Here is a 15,425-nt window from a genome sequence, read left to right as displayed (position 1 = left end):
ATCTTCGAGTTCTGAACGATTCAGTCATGCAGCTCAAGTTCAAAATGTTAACATTGAGACAGATCGTGCCACAGATCAGGTCCGAGGACTGGTTTGTCACGATAGATCTCAAGGACGCATATTTCCATATTTCCATCCGTCCGTGTCATTGGAAGTTCCTGAGGTTTGCTTTCGGGGGCAAAGCATACCAATATCGTGTTCTTCCATTCGGCCTAGCTTTATCACCCCGCACTTTCACGAAATGCGTGGATGCAGCTCTGGCGCCGCTGCGCCTCCAGGGTATTCGCATCATGAACTACATCGACGATTGGTTGATTTTAGCTCAGTCGCATCAGTTGGCGGTTCAACATCGAGATGTTGTTCTCGCCCACATGAAAGAGCTGGGGTTACGGCTGAACGCCAAGAAGAGTGTGCTTTCTCCACTCCAGAGGACCACTTTTTTAGGCGTGGTTTGGGACTCAGTGTCGATGCAGGCGCGCCTGTCACCGCCACGTATAGAGTCCATCCTTGCAGCTGTGAAAAGTGTAAAGCTAGGCCAGCTACTCACTGTCAAACAGTTCCAGAGACTGTTGGGTCTCATGGCAGCAGCTTCCAACGTGATACCTTTTGGACTGCTGCACATGAGGCCCCTGCAGTGGTGGCTCAGGACCAGGGGGTTTTCCCCGAGGGGCAACCCATTTCGCACAATCAAGGTCACGCGGCGATGCTTACGTGCCCTGGTTATGTGGAAGAAACCTTGGTTCCTGTCCCAGGGCCCAGTGTTGGGAGCTCCTTGTCGTCGCAAACTGCTAACGACGGATGCTTCCCTCACGGGTTGGGGAGCGATCCTGGAGGGTCGCTCATCTCAAGGTCTGTGGGAAGACCATCATCGTTCCTGGCATATCAATCGCCTAGAGATGTTAGCTGTCTTCCGGGCTCTGAGGAGCTTTATCACAGATCTCAGGGGACACCATGTGTTAGTACACACGGACAACACGTCGGTAGTCGCCTATATCAACCACCAAGGGGGTTTGCGCTCGCGCCCGTTATCCAACTTGGCACGCCATATCCTCTTGTGGTCCCAGGGGAAGTTACTGTCACTCAGGGCAGCTTACATCCCCGGGGTCCAGAATATAGGAGCAGACACTCTGTCGAGACAGGGGCCGAGGCCCGGGGAATGGAGGCTCCACCCCGAGGTGGTGGAGCTGATATGGAGGGAGTTTGGCCAAGCTCAAGTGGATCTGTTTGCGTCTCGAGAGACGTCTCACTGTCCACTTTGGTTCTCCCTCACGCATCCAGCTCCTCTGGGACTGGATGCTATGGTGCAGACGTGGCCGAGGCTACGTCTGTACGCTTTTCCCCCAGTTGCTCTGCTCCCGGGAGTTCTGGAGAGAGTTCGCAGGGACCGGGTTTGCCTGCTTCTTATAGCCCCGCGCTGGCCGGGCAGAGTATGGTTTCCCGATCTTGTGTCGCTCCTTGACGGGCCTCCTCTGGAGCTACCCGTCAGGAGGGACCTTCTGTCCCAGGCGGAGGGCTCGATATTTCACCCCCGCCCAGAACTGTGGAACCTGTGGGCTTGGCCTCTGAGGGGGCCCAGCTCATAGAGTCAGGTCTCTCAACTGAGGTTGTTGAGACCATTCTACAGTCCAGAGCTCCCTCCACGAGGAAACTTTATGCCCTGAAGTGGAGAGTCTTCACTTCTTGGTGTAGTGACCGTCGGTTGGATCCAGTCAACTGCCCAATTGGTACAGTTCTGGAGTTCCTGCAGGACCGGTTCACTGCAGGTCTGACCCCGTCCACCTTAAAGGTTTATGTGGCGGCCATAGGTGCTTACCACATTCCTTTGGGTGGAATGTCTGTGGGGAAAGACCCCTTGGTATCTCGTTTCCTTCGTGGCACTTGGATGCTGAGGCCTGCAGTTTGCTCTAGGGTGCCACCTTGGGATTTGTCCGTTGCGCTGCAAGGCCTTTCCCTGGCCCCCTTTGAGCCCATTGAGGAGGTTCCTGAGAAGTTTTTAACTCTGAAAGCTCTTTTCCTTCTCGCTATTTCTTCTCTCAAGAGGATAGGGGATCTTCAAGCATTGTCGGTTGCTCCGTCATGCTTAGAGTTTGCTCCGGGTATGGTTAAAGCGTTTCTTCATCCAAGACCGGGTTATATCCCCAAGGTCCCCACTAATGTGGTCAGACCTATTGTTCTGCAGGCCTTCTGTCCTCCTCCCTTTCAAAATGCTGACCAGGAGGCTAATAATTTGCTTTGCCCTGTGCGGGCGTTAGACGCGTATGTCCACAGAGCTGCCCTGTGGCGTAAAAGTGATCAATTATTTGTGTGCTTTGGGTCTCCTAACAAGGGAGGTCCAGTGTCTAAGCAGAGGATGAGCAAGTGGGTGGTCGAGGCTATCTCACTTGCTTATGAGGCGGCTGGGCAACCTTCTCCTATGGCTGTCCGGTCCCATTCTACAAGGAGTATGGCGGCCTCTAAGGCCCTTATATCAGGAGTATCGTTACAGGACGTCTGTGATGCGGCAGGCTGGTCCTCACCGCACACTTTCGTCAGGTTCTACTCTCTGGATCTAGACTCTGCTCCAGGGTCTCATGTTTTGTCTTCCTAGTGCTGCTCACCAGATTTCACACGGGACAGACACTTGTAGCTATGGAGGCGTTGGTATAGACGTTCCCCATAGCGTCATTCTCGACGCAACGCGAGTTCCCTTGAAAGGGAACGCCTCGGTTACGACTGTAACCTCGGTTCCCTGAAGAGGGAACGAGCGTTGCGTCGCCCTGCCATATCTCCTTCATGCCTGTCAGCCCGACTTCAGACTATACGAAGCTTTCGTTTTCTGTTTCAGGCCGGCTTTTATAGCTTCCTGGTACGTGACGTCACCCGCCTCTGACGTTCCGCCACACCATTGGACTGATTTTACATGTGCTTCAAGACGTCATCACGCAAAGCGTTCCCCATAGCGTCATTCTCGACGCAACGCTCGTTCCCTCTTCAGGGAACCGAGGTTACAGTCGTAACCGAGGCGATTTCCAACCTTTTGTCCCAGAATCAACAACACAACCACCAATTCAGCCAATATTAACTTTCAACTTTCTGTTATAAAGAGAAAAAAGGCACAAAATCAACAATAACCAAACCAGAAATATCAATATAAAAAATAATAATAATGAAAATAGGGGCAATAGCTTCAGGCCAAAATATTTATTTATTTATTTATTTATATTTTTAAAACAGGAAAAGATTAAGGACAATCGGGCCTGGCTCAGTATAAAACTGATTTTCAGCAGGTTCCTGCTCTGCAGAACATAAAAACCACATACACAACAAAGCTCACACACTAGACAGCTAGAGACAACAACAGACATACAAACCAAGATATTGGGCAACAGGAGGGGCTATAGAGCCGTCTCAATGGTCACAGATATACCTGTCCATTAAATGGCGAGCAAATGTTATTTTAAATAGTCTTCTTGATGTGATAGTTCTGATGTGCTGTGGGATCTCATTACAGGTTTTAGTTAGCACATGAAAAAAAGATCTCTGTCCATAACAGTTTCTAAAAGCCGGTAAAGGCAAAAGTCCATTTGTAAAAGATCTCGTAGTGCGCTCAGACCTCGAGCTAAGTTTCGGAACCAATTCGGTTAGAGCAGTTACAGTGTGTCCATTTGAGATTTGATAAAACAGGTTTATCCCATGGCTTATTTTATAGTTCTGAAATGTCAAGGCATTACACAACGATAGTGCAGTACAGTGGTGAGTCCAGCCTGGAAGCCTGACATGGATCTTATGAGCTCTATTATAAAGTCTTATTACTGGTTCAATAATCTCATTTGTTGTGAGTGACCAAACAGGTAAACAATATGACAAAGTGGACAGAATGATGGCATGAAGATAGGTTTTTGAAACAGAAAGCAACAAATATGGTCTAATTTTGCTATAAACATATAACTTTTGGTTTAACTTTCTGGTTAGGGTTTGAACATGTTCTTGATAAGTAAAATGTGAGTCAAGATAGACTCCCAAATATGTATATGCTGATACAATTGAAAGCGTTTGATTAGAAAAAGTGATAGGATTGGATATGGATAGCTGTCTCCTAGATGAATAAAAATACATGCATTGTGTTTTCTTGACATTAAGTGTTAGATTATCTTGCAGCCAGTTATGTAAATGCTGCAGATCTGTGTTAAGTTTGTAGTTGATTGTGTCGATATTAGAACCAAAAGGAAAAATAACAGTGTCATCAGCATATAGCAAAGAACTAGAAAAATTCAAAACACAAGGAAGATCATTAATATACATAAGGAAAAGTAAAGGACCTAAAATACTGCCCTGTGGAACTTCCATAGAACACACTCGTGGCTGTGATGTTACTGTGCCGATTCTTACAGTCTGAGATCTGTCACTTAAATATGATGTAAACATATCTATTGCGGAAGATGGCAAATGAAAAGAAAGAAGTTTTGTTTAACAGAATTTGATGATTGACTGTATCAAAAGCTTTCTGAAAATCTATGTATATAACTCCAGTAATCTGACCCTTGTTTAGAGATGCACGTATTTGCTCAGTGAGAAGCAGCAAAGCCGACATAGTTGACCGCAAGGGTCGAAAGCCATGCTGGCAATCACTGAGCAGGTTATTATTTTCAAGGTGGTTAATTAGTTGATTATATAATATTTTTTCAAGCAACTTGGAAATGGTTGGAAGAATTGCAATTCGACGGTAGTTGGAAATATTAGTTCGATCATCAGACTTAAACATCGGGGTGATCTGGGCCGTTCTCTTACGAGAGTTCTCTCATACTGCGTCTTAAGCTAAGACGCTGCGGGAAAAGTCTCTTTTCACGAATATTGAAGCAAAAAAATTATCCTTAATTTTGAAATATTGTAAAACGCATTTGCAGCAGCATACAGCCATAGGCGAGACGGCTCACTCGCTCATTGGCTGCTCTGCGGCAACTGCATAAGCCTATCGAGCGCAGGCTGATGCAACATCAGACCAATGAGGGCGCTTCCTTGCCACTTCCCGCCGAAACGAGCGTGGCCTAGCCTTATAAAGGTAGCTCGAAAAGGCTGACTCACTTGATTTTTCATCTCTTCAGCGAAGCTCACGCATCGTTGGATCACGAGAGGAAGCAACACGTCGTCTGATGTAAGCACCTCAGCGGGACGAGCCATTCCTGAAGCTGCTGGCCAACGCCGCCTTCGACTGCCGTTCCTGCTGCGCTTTCCGGCGCCCATATCCTTTTATTCTTTATAATCCAACTGTTCTTTGTGTGTGTGTGTGTGTGTGTTCGCCCTGCGACACACACTCGTAAAAGAGCTGCGTCTTTTTAAAGATGCCTTCCTGCGGCTCGTGCCGAGCCCCACTCAGCGAGGGAGACCGTCATGTGATTTGCGTCTCCTGTCTGGGTGAAGACCATGCAGCGCTCGCGTTAGCTGACGGTGGCTGCCCTCACTGCGAAGCTGATGCCGATGGTGACTCTGAGGACTCGCCTGGCAGTATTCTCCGAGCCTGCATTCCCCGCCGCGTTGCCGCGCCGTAAAAAGCGCCGCTCTCAGCGGATCCCGGAACCTTCTCCAGTCCGCGCCGCTGTTTCAGTCCCAGGAATTGCGACTGTCTCAGCGTTTTCTGCAACGCGCAAGCCTGTACAGTTGCCCGCTTGCCTGCACACAAAAGCCGTTTTTACGGCTACCCAGATATTTCCCGAAAAGAGTGTAATTTCTGGTGTCCCGGCCACGGCCGATGGTGCTATAAATGTAGTGCTGATGCCCACTATTCAGTGCCCATCCCTACACACAAGCACAGCCCTTCACACAGGGCTCGCGCCCATAAAATCGACTCAGGTCGATCGCGCGCACTACATAGTAAACGTGCCCACTCCTCAGTGCCCACAAACACTATGTCACACATGTCATGCGGTTTCTGTAAAAACGAAACCCGTGCACGTTCGTTCTGCTCAGGCAGACAACGCGTCAAAAGCAGTAAATGTGCACGCTTCCAGCCCACACTTACTCACAGACAGTACGAGTCCCTCGGGACTCGCTCAGCCCTCCCTCTCTCGGCTAAGCACCGTAGCGGGGTCGAGGACGAGCGTTCTGCCCGCTGTGATCAATCGCGCCTCGAATGTCACAGGCATAACGCCTATGTTACAGCACACCGAAGCACTTTCGTTGCCCAGCCAACAGAGTGCGCTTCGCATCCAACCCTTAGCCATCCATGCAGATGCATGGGCAGCGCTTCCAGGGGTTTCGGGATGGGTGCTAGGCATTATAAAGAGAGGCTACTCGCTACAGTTTTGTCGACGCCCTCCCCGCTTTACAGCGCGAGTCGAAACTACGGGTGAATTCAGAAGTAGCACACCTACTTCGGGCCGAAATATCAAAACTGATGAGCAAAGGGGCTGTAGAGCCTGTATCTCAAGCTCAAAGCGAACGGGGGCTGTACAGCAGATACTTTCTAGTGCCCAAGAAAGACGGGGGTTTCAGACCCATACTGGATCTAAGACAGCTGAACAAAGCATGAGCGAAACACAGTTTAAAAATGCTTACAACCAGGAAAATCCTCGCGCATATTCGCAGAGGAGACTGGTTCATGTCAATAGATCTGAAGGACGCGTATTTTCAAATACAGATAGCGTCACGTCACAGGCAATACTTGAGATTCGCCTTTGAGGGCCAGACATACCAGTATACAGTCCTGCCGTTCGGCTTGTCCCTGGCTCCTCGTACATTTACGAGGTGCATGGACGCAGCGCTCGCTCCTCTCAGATTCAGAGGCATGCGAGTGCTGAACTATTTGGACGACTGGCTGATTCTGGCTCAATCACGATCAGAGCTCGTGGAACACAGGGCCATTTTACTCGATCACCTCGAGAAACTTGGTCTCAGAGTCAACTGGACGAAGAGTTCACTGAACCTCAGTCAAACGATCCCGTTTTTGGGTATAGTTCTGGACTCACAGTCTATGATGGCGCGGCTGTCGGCGTGACCTTCCCGCTCAGGGCATTTCAGAGGATGCTAGGTCTCATGGCCTCAGCATCACCAGTTCTTCAGTTGGGCCTGCTCCGCATGCACCCCTTGCAGTTCTGGTTGAAAGCGCGGGTACCGCGCAGAGCGTGGATTTCCGGTCGGCTGCGTCTCAAGGTCAACCAGAGATGTGTTACAGCTCTACAACCTTGGACAGCGAACGACTGGCACCAATCAGGTGTAAGCCTGGGGACTTCCTCGAGAGTGAGAGTGGTGTCGACAGACGCCTCCACCTCAGGATGGGGAGTGCTGCTCGAGGGCAGACCGTTATTTGGCCTGTGGTCAGAACGAGAAAAGCTCCAACATATCAACTGTCTGGAAATGCTGGCAGTCTCTACACCCACAAACAGTCCAGCTGCTGTGGGAGAGGTTTGGCAGAGCGGAAGTGGACCTCTTCGCGTCCCACGAAAACGCTCACTGCCCCGCGTTCTTTTCCAAGAACGAAAGCGCGCTGTCCCAGAGGTGGCCGCGCTGCCCACTCTATGCCTTTCCCCCTGTCTCCCTCCTTCCTCAGGTGATAGAACGGGTGAGGGAAACGAAATGCTCAGTGCTGCTTCTAGCACCACTTTGGAAGAACCAACCATGGTTTCCAGAGCTGATGCAGTTAGCAGACACTGCCCCATGGCCAGTGCCGTTGGGGAGGGACCTCCTCTCGCAGGCCAGAGGCTCGATTTGGCACCCTCAACCGCAGTTGTGGTCCCTCCACGTGTGGGCGCTCAACGGTTACCCACTGATCTCTTAGTAGGAGTGCTTAAGGCGGCGTTCACATATCGCGCCTAAAAACGCATAGAAAACGCTAGGCGCGCCGCGTTCTCCTTTTTCCAAAGCGCTCGGGTGGTTGCGCTCCGGAGGCGTCTGTCGTTGCTAAGCTTGGTTCTTGTCACGTGACCTGCGGTGCGCTTGCGGCATTCTGAAAAGTTGAGATGTTTTTATCTCGATGCGGCGCGGACGCGCTTGGAAAAAACGAGCGCGTCGCACCGCGACCGCGTCGCTTCCATTATGAGCGCGCATACCGCGCGCTTACATTTGAAATAACGAACTTGCGCGCGCAAAAGACGCGATATGTGAACAGGCCCTAATACTATCACTCAGGCTAGAGCGCCGTCGACTCGACGGCTCTATGCTTCAAAGTGGTCGGTATTCACCAGCTGGTGCATAGCTCGGGGATGTTCACCCCTCGACTGTGAGGTGACAGAGGTTCTCTCCTTCCTACAGGAGCTGTTGGATATGGGCAGAGCCCCCTCCACGCTCAAAGTATACGTGGCGGCTATCGCAGCGTTCTCTGAAACAACGCTCGGTCAGTCAATAGGAAGGAATGATTTGGTCATTCGCTTCCTCAGGGGAGCTAGGAGGCTGAATCCTCCCAGACCTCCCTCAGTCCCTGTATGGGACCTCTCGACGGTTCTGGAGGCCATGAAAGGTTCCCCTTTCGAGCCCATCCAGACGATTAGCCTCAGACATCTGTCATTTAAGACAGTGTTCTTGCTGGCTCTCGCTTCAGTGAAGCGCATAGGTGATCTGCACGCGCTATCGGTGAGCCCGTCTTGCTTGGAGTTTGGGCCTAGTGACTCTAGAGTCATACTCAAACCTAGGCACGGTTATGTGCCAAAATTTTGCCAAAAAGTTCTCTTTGCCCTGTCAGGGCTTTAAGAGCTTATGTGTCTCGCTCTGCTGTCTTCAGACAGACTGAGCAGCTGTTTGTCTCGTTCAGTGGACGTTCCAAGGGAATGGCTGTTTCGAAACAAAGCCTATCCAGGTGGATAGTTGACGCCATAGCGTTAGCTTACACTTCCAGGGGTCTTCAGTGCCCACTGGGTGTCAGAGCGCACTCCACGAGAGGCGTTGCCTCGTCGTGGGCCTGGTCTAGTGGGATATCCTTACAGAATATATGTATGGCGACAGGTTGGGCCTCGCCGTCTACATTTATCAGGTTTTATAACCTTGAGGTTCCTGCTTTACAGGCTAAGCTGTTGTCGGTGTAGCTGAATCAGTAGTCTGATTCGAACACTGAGATTGCAGGCGCAGCGCGCTGCTAACTGTCATACGGGCGGTATTACGTAAGACCCACATTCCCACATTAGTCAGGTTTTACCTTGTCTATGTGATGTCATATTATCGCGTCTGTGTTTACGCTGCTATATTGGGACGGAGGTTTTTTCCCTCCTGTTCTAGGACTCTCTGTGAGTCCCTCTAGTGATTGTGCACTGTAAATCCTGGGCTTCGCTTCCAGGTTTATTGGTGTTGATCCCTGCACGCACGGCGTTTTACAAGGGGTTCCCGCAGCGTCTTAGCTAAGACGCAGTACGAGAGGACTCTCGTAAGAGAACGTACTCGGTTACTAACGTAACCTCGGTTCTCTCTAGAAGAGGGAACGAGTACTGCGTTCCTTGCCGTGCGTACGATTCACTCTGGTTCGCTTCGGCGATGAAATAAATCAAGTGAGTCAGCCTTTTCGAGCTACCTTTATAGGGCTAGGCCACGCTCGTTTCGGCGGGAAGTGGCAAGGAGTCTGATGTTGCATCAGCCTGCGCTCGATAGGCTTATACAGTTGCCGCAGAGCAGCCAATGAGCGAGCGAGCCGTCTCGCCTATGGCTGTATGCTGCTGCAAATGCGTTTTACAATATTTCAAAATTAAGGATAATTTTTTTGCTTCAATATTCGTGAAAAGAGACTTTTCCCGCAGTGTCTTAGCTTAAGACGCAGTACTCGTTCCCTCTTCTAGAGAGAACTGAGGTTACGTTAGTAACCGAGTACGTTTTCCACAAGGCAGGAAATACTGATTGTCTAATACACAGATTAACTAAATGATGAAAGAGTGGTATAAGAGTACTAGCATGAGTTTTAAGAAAAGTCATGTTTAAATTATTTGTATCACAAGCATGAGAAGCATTCAGAGAACACAAAATATTGGTTACATCATTTTGTACAATTTCAGAAAAAGAGAATTGCTGAGATAATGCTGGTACTGATGTGAGAAACAGAGGAATAGTAAATTTAGAGGATAATTCTTGTACAGATGCAATAAAATACTCATTAAAAGAATTTGCAATTTTATCATGATCAGTAAGAAGAGTACCATTTATGGATATTTGTAAACTATTATTATTTTTAATTTTATTTTCACCAGTTATAGATTTCAATGTTCGCCATAATGTTCTTGGGTTGGAAACTGTTCGACTAATTTGATTTTCATAATAAGACTGTTTTGCTTTGTATAATTCAAAATTACACTTATTTCTAAACTGTGTGAAAATAAGCTTAGCTTCAGGTGTTTTAAATATCTGTAGGCTTTCAAGGAAGAGGCCTTCTTTTTTAGGAGCTGTAAAATATCAGAAGTTACCCAAGGTACTGTATTTTGTCCAATATGTATTTTACAGGTAGTTGTATATTGTTGACGTATTGTCTCCACTCTCCTATGGAAATTTGACAGAACATGATTGGGATTTTGCAGAAACATCTCGTTACTCCAATCAGTATCAGCAAATTCAGCATTAAACTGAGACAATTTTGAATTTGGAACTTTTTTAATGTAATTATTTTTATGACATTTTGGCTGTTTAAAACATTTCCTAATGACATATATGAGTGAATGATCTGAAACTGCTGTGTTTATCACTCCTGATATGCCATACTTGGAGGGTTGATTAGTGAAAATAAGGTCCAAAACATAATTTTGTGTTTTACCAAATCTGGTGGGATCTTTAATTAATTGATGAAGACCATATTTTATGGCAGTTGTTTTCAGAAGTTTAGATGAATTATCAATCCAATTTAAATTTATGTCACCAAGAATAACAAGCTCATTAGTTTTAACCGATTTTATTAAGTCCGAGAACTGCAATAAATATGCAGTTGGACTGACATTTGGAGGCTTGTATGTGACAATAATAGTAACTGAAAATTGATTTGTAAAATGAGTAACCAATTGAAGTGACTCTGATACTGTTGGTAGTTTTACTATAGAATGTGCATATTTTTTATTTACATAAAGAGCAACACCACCACCAGTTCTATCAGTCCTGTCTTTGCGATATAATAAATAGTTCTCAACGGGGGTGGTACCGCCCCCCAGGGGGCGTTCAAAGAACAACGGGGGGCGTTGGAAGCAAGATTTTTGAAAGGGGGGCGTTCACGAGTTTTATTCATTTTAAGCATTTAGTAATTTAGCTGTAATAAACACTTTAAGTGGGCTATTTAAAAAGTGTTAGGACTATGTTTTTTGTTAAATGATGTTGTAAAACATGCGCAGAGTGTGATATCCATCATATTGTGTGTGCACGCGCATCTATGGTGCGCGTGAAAGAATATCTCAGCAGCGCTAAAAAAACAACAACATCCGTCCGCACCCGCTCTAGTCCTGACCGCAAGTCGACCGTCAGTGTTGTAGGTAGGCACTACGCAGGTTTTTTTGTATTCATTTCTATTGCATTACGATTGAAAACAGTATCAATAATGTCAAAAATATGATGTGCAGTCAAGTTCGGGTGCTGTGAGTGTTCTCACCGGAGTTTTGACGAGTTGTATTTTTTTGACGACTTGATATTATTTCTTATTCAAAAGTTTAGAATGCCTAACATTCTAAAATCTTCCAGTTTAAAGTGACATGTAGCCTATCGTTACTTTTGCAACGACTCTATTATTTTTCCAGTCATAGACCAGTGCTCAAGCACTGACTAATCCAGCGCTGACAAGAATCAGCATTCACGCGCTCAGAAATGTGTTTGGCGCTGACAACAATCCGGTGGTGCAGAATCACGCAGCGGAGGAATGGAAAGTTGACAAGCCATTAAAAAGTACTGACTTAAGAAACACTTATATTTTTTTCAAATATTTTCAATAAATCATGTTCCCATTCACTCTGGCGACGAATTTTTAAATTAATTAAACTTTATTCTATTTATAAGGTAAAACTTTTACATTTTTAGGCATTAACTATTTCCAATCCCTAATGCCAAAATGTTTTCTTTGTTCACCAAGTAATTTACTGGTCAGGCATTATTGTTAACTCGCAAGACAGTAAGGAGAAAATGACAATTTGATGGATCATTTAAATATATTCTGCAATCACATTTTGGTAATGTATTCATTCCGCCGTCACATCTGAGCACGAAACGCTGCTTGGGTAGTTTCAAGATATAAAAATAATTAATAATATAATAATAATTTAATTGTTCATATGTGTTTAATCTTGTTAGAAGATTTTTTACCGATTATGAACACAAATGAATCACAACAAACCAAATTAATTGTAATTGTATTAATTATACCATTGATGAAAAGAAGCTAATACCAAGGTATTTTAGGCCTACAATTCTAACATAATTTTTCATGAAAAATCATGATTGTATTTATTTATTTTTCGAAAGTAAGGTTAATGTAAGCAGCTTCTTGCAATACTCTCCTAAATGCGTAATAAAACCTAAGTGCAAACATTACCGCTTTAATGACCGTCCTTTATTTTTCAGTGCATTTGTTTTACAATATATGGCTATCATGGGATTAATATTATAACTATTATTATGTAGTAGTGTAATGTAGACAGACACAACTAAAAGAGGTTTGAATTTTTCTTTGTTTAATTTGCACACTGAATATGGGTTGGCACTTTTAATTTTGAACTCTCAAAGTGCACCAGATTGATGAATTTAACATTAAAATGCACAAAATTTTCTTAGGGGGGGCATACCCCCAAACCCCCCTAGAAGGCCCAAGGTCCACCCACCACAGATTTACCAAAAATCCTGTGAGAAACACTGGTATTGCTATGCCAATGCAGTTTATAACTTGTTTTTTGGATTAATCACTGTGGAGTACAGTTCAATTGTATTGATAAAAGACAATTTTGCACTTATTTCATCTGTTAACTCCCACTCGTTCCAGGTCGCTCATTATTTGGGGGGTGGGGGGCGTTCAGAGATTTGGATATTGGATAGGGGGCGCTGGCCCAAAAAAGGTTGAGAACCACTGAGATAAATCCATGTGTGGGACACCTGCATGTAAACCCATGCCCAGAGTGTTATTTAAAACATGAGTATAAAATCCCAGGAAATATAGAAAAGCGGACATAAAGGCATTTTTGCCCGGACCAGGGTTAAGTTCAATATTTCCGATAAATAAAAGAACAGAGAGTAAGAGTCTTAATGAGGACTTTTGGCGCTTATCTACAGTAGCGTCTCTCGTGCCCATAGGTTTAAACTTTATTTAATTTAATTTAAACATAAATATGAAACTAAATCGTTTTCTTCAGTTCTCAACAGTTGTCTTCTCTCAAGCGCACAGCTGAGGCAGTGTCGCTGTCAAATATATCCATGGGAAAAGTAACGTTGCGCCGAATTGAAAAAGGAACTACGTTTCGCTACCAAATTTTTAGTAGTAACGCGTTACACTACTTTTTACCCGTAAAAGTAGTTACGTTACTGTAACGCGCTACTTTGTAACGTGTTACACACAACACTGCTTGTTGATTACTTGTTGTTGTTGACCTAAGCAGACTTGGACTGCAGTTGAGCTACGTTTTCTTAACTTCATTTGACTACTGTAAGAGCCTTGAGTTTAAAACATTTACAATTTTGACTTTGCTTATAAAATTTTGGTTTAGTTAATTTGGGAAGCCGTAGGGAGGCGGATGCCATTTTTGTTCACATCCATGTTTTCTCATGTGTTTGGTTAGATAGGGACTAAGGTAAGAACTTACTATTTTGCATCTTGCTTTGAAAGGTTAAGAAAGTATACCCCCTCAAAGGTTAGAATTTTATGTTTGTTGTTTTGGCCTTGTCCCCTCCTGAAGCCTATTGATGCTTCCCCTTTTTTTTGTACTTTGGACTAAATAAAGTCATTCTTGAGTGTTACAAAAATCAGTGTGATTTTTCTCTGTAGAGTGGTGGGACAGGAGATGAGAGTTCTTGGTTGCCTACTCTTTAGTAATTTCCTTGTTACTGCCTCCCTGACCCCCTAGACTGGGAGGCACGTAACAGATGGAGTGTGTGTGAGACGCCCTCTGGTGTTCAGAGGGATATATGTTGTGTGTGTGTGAGATGCCCTCTGGTGTTCAGATGGAGTGTATGTGAGATGCCCTCTGGTGTTCAGATGGAGTGTGTGTGTGAGATGCCCTCTGGTGTTCAGATGTATTGTGTGTGAGATGCCCTCTGGTGTTCAGATGGAGTGTGTGTGAGACGCGCTCTGGTGTTCAGAAGGAGTGTGTGTGAGATGCCCTCTGGTGTTCAGATGGAGTGTGTGTGAGATGCCCTCTGGTGTTCAGATGGAGTGTGTGTGAGACGCCCTCTGGTGTTCAAAAGGAGTGTGTGTGAGACGCCCTCTGGTGTTTAGAAGGAGTGTGTGTGAGATGCCCTCTGGTGTTCAGATGGAGTGTGTGTGAGACGCCCTCTGGTGTTCAGATGGAGTGTGTGTGAGACGCGCTCTGGTGTTCAGAAGGAGTGTGTGTGAGACGCCCTCTGGTGTTCAAAAGGAGTGTGTGTGAGACACCCTCTGGTGTTTAGAAGGAGTGTGTGTGAGATGCCCTCTGGTGTTCAGATGGAGTGTGTGTGAGACGCCCTCTGGTGTTCAGAGGGATATATGTTGTGTGTGTGTGTGAGATGCCCTCTGGTGTTCAGATGGAGTGTGTGTGAGATGCCCTCTGGTGTTCAGATGGAGTGTGTGTGTGAGATGCCCTCTGGTGTTCAGATGGAGTGTGTGTGAGATGCCCTCTGGTGTTCAGATGGAGTGTGTGTGAGATGCCCTCTGGTGTTCAGATGGAGTGTGTGTGAGATGCCCTCTGGTGTTCAAAAGGAGTGTGTGTGAGATGCCCTCTGGTGTTCAAAAGGAGTGTGTGTGAGACGCCCTCTGGTGTTCAGAAGGAGTGTGTGTGTGAGATGCCCTCTGGTGTTCAGATGGAGTGTGTGAGACGCCCTCTGGTGTTCAGAAGGAGTGTGTGTGAGACACCCTCTGGTGATCAGAAGGAGTGTGTGTGAGATGCCCTCTGGTGTTCAGATGGAGTGTGTGTGAGATGCCCTCTGGTGTTCAGAAGGAGTGTGTGTGAGATGCCCTCTGGTGTTCAGATGGAGTGTGTGTGAGACACCCTCTGGTGTTCAGAAGGAGTGTGTGTGTGAGATGCCCTCTGGTGTTCAGATGGAGTGTGTGTGAGATGCCCTCTGGTGTTCAGAAGGAGTGTGTGTGAGATGCCCTCTGGTGTTCAGATGGAGTGTGTGTGAGGCAATGTGAGGATGTTATGCCACAGTCCACTGATCCTACAAGCAAAATACCAACCTTCTGTTTTCTGAGCAATAATAATATTGCACTTTTTTCATTGTTTTCATTTTACCTATACACCTTTTAGCTGTAAGATAATACCATAAATAGGAGAAAATCAGGATTACAAACAAAAATTGCCCGATATGGGCATGGAGACCAACATCTGGCA

This window comes from Abramis brama (genome assembly GCF_963993115.1).
Source record: "Abramis brama genome assembly, chromosome: 12".
In the NCBI taxonomy this organism is placed as follows: domain Eukaryota; kingdom Metazoa; phylum Chordata; class Actinopteri; order Cypriniformes; family Leuciscidae; genus Abramis; species Abramis brama.
The sequence above is the reverse complement of the archived record's forward strand: the minus strand, read 5'-3'. Positions refer to the sequence as shown.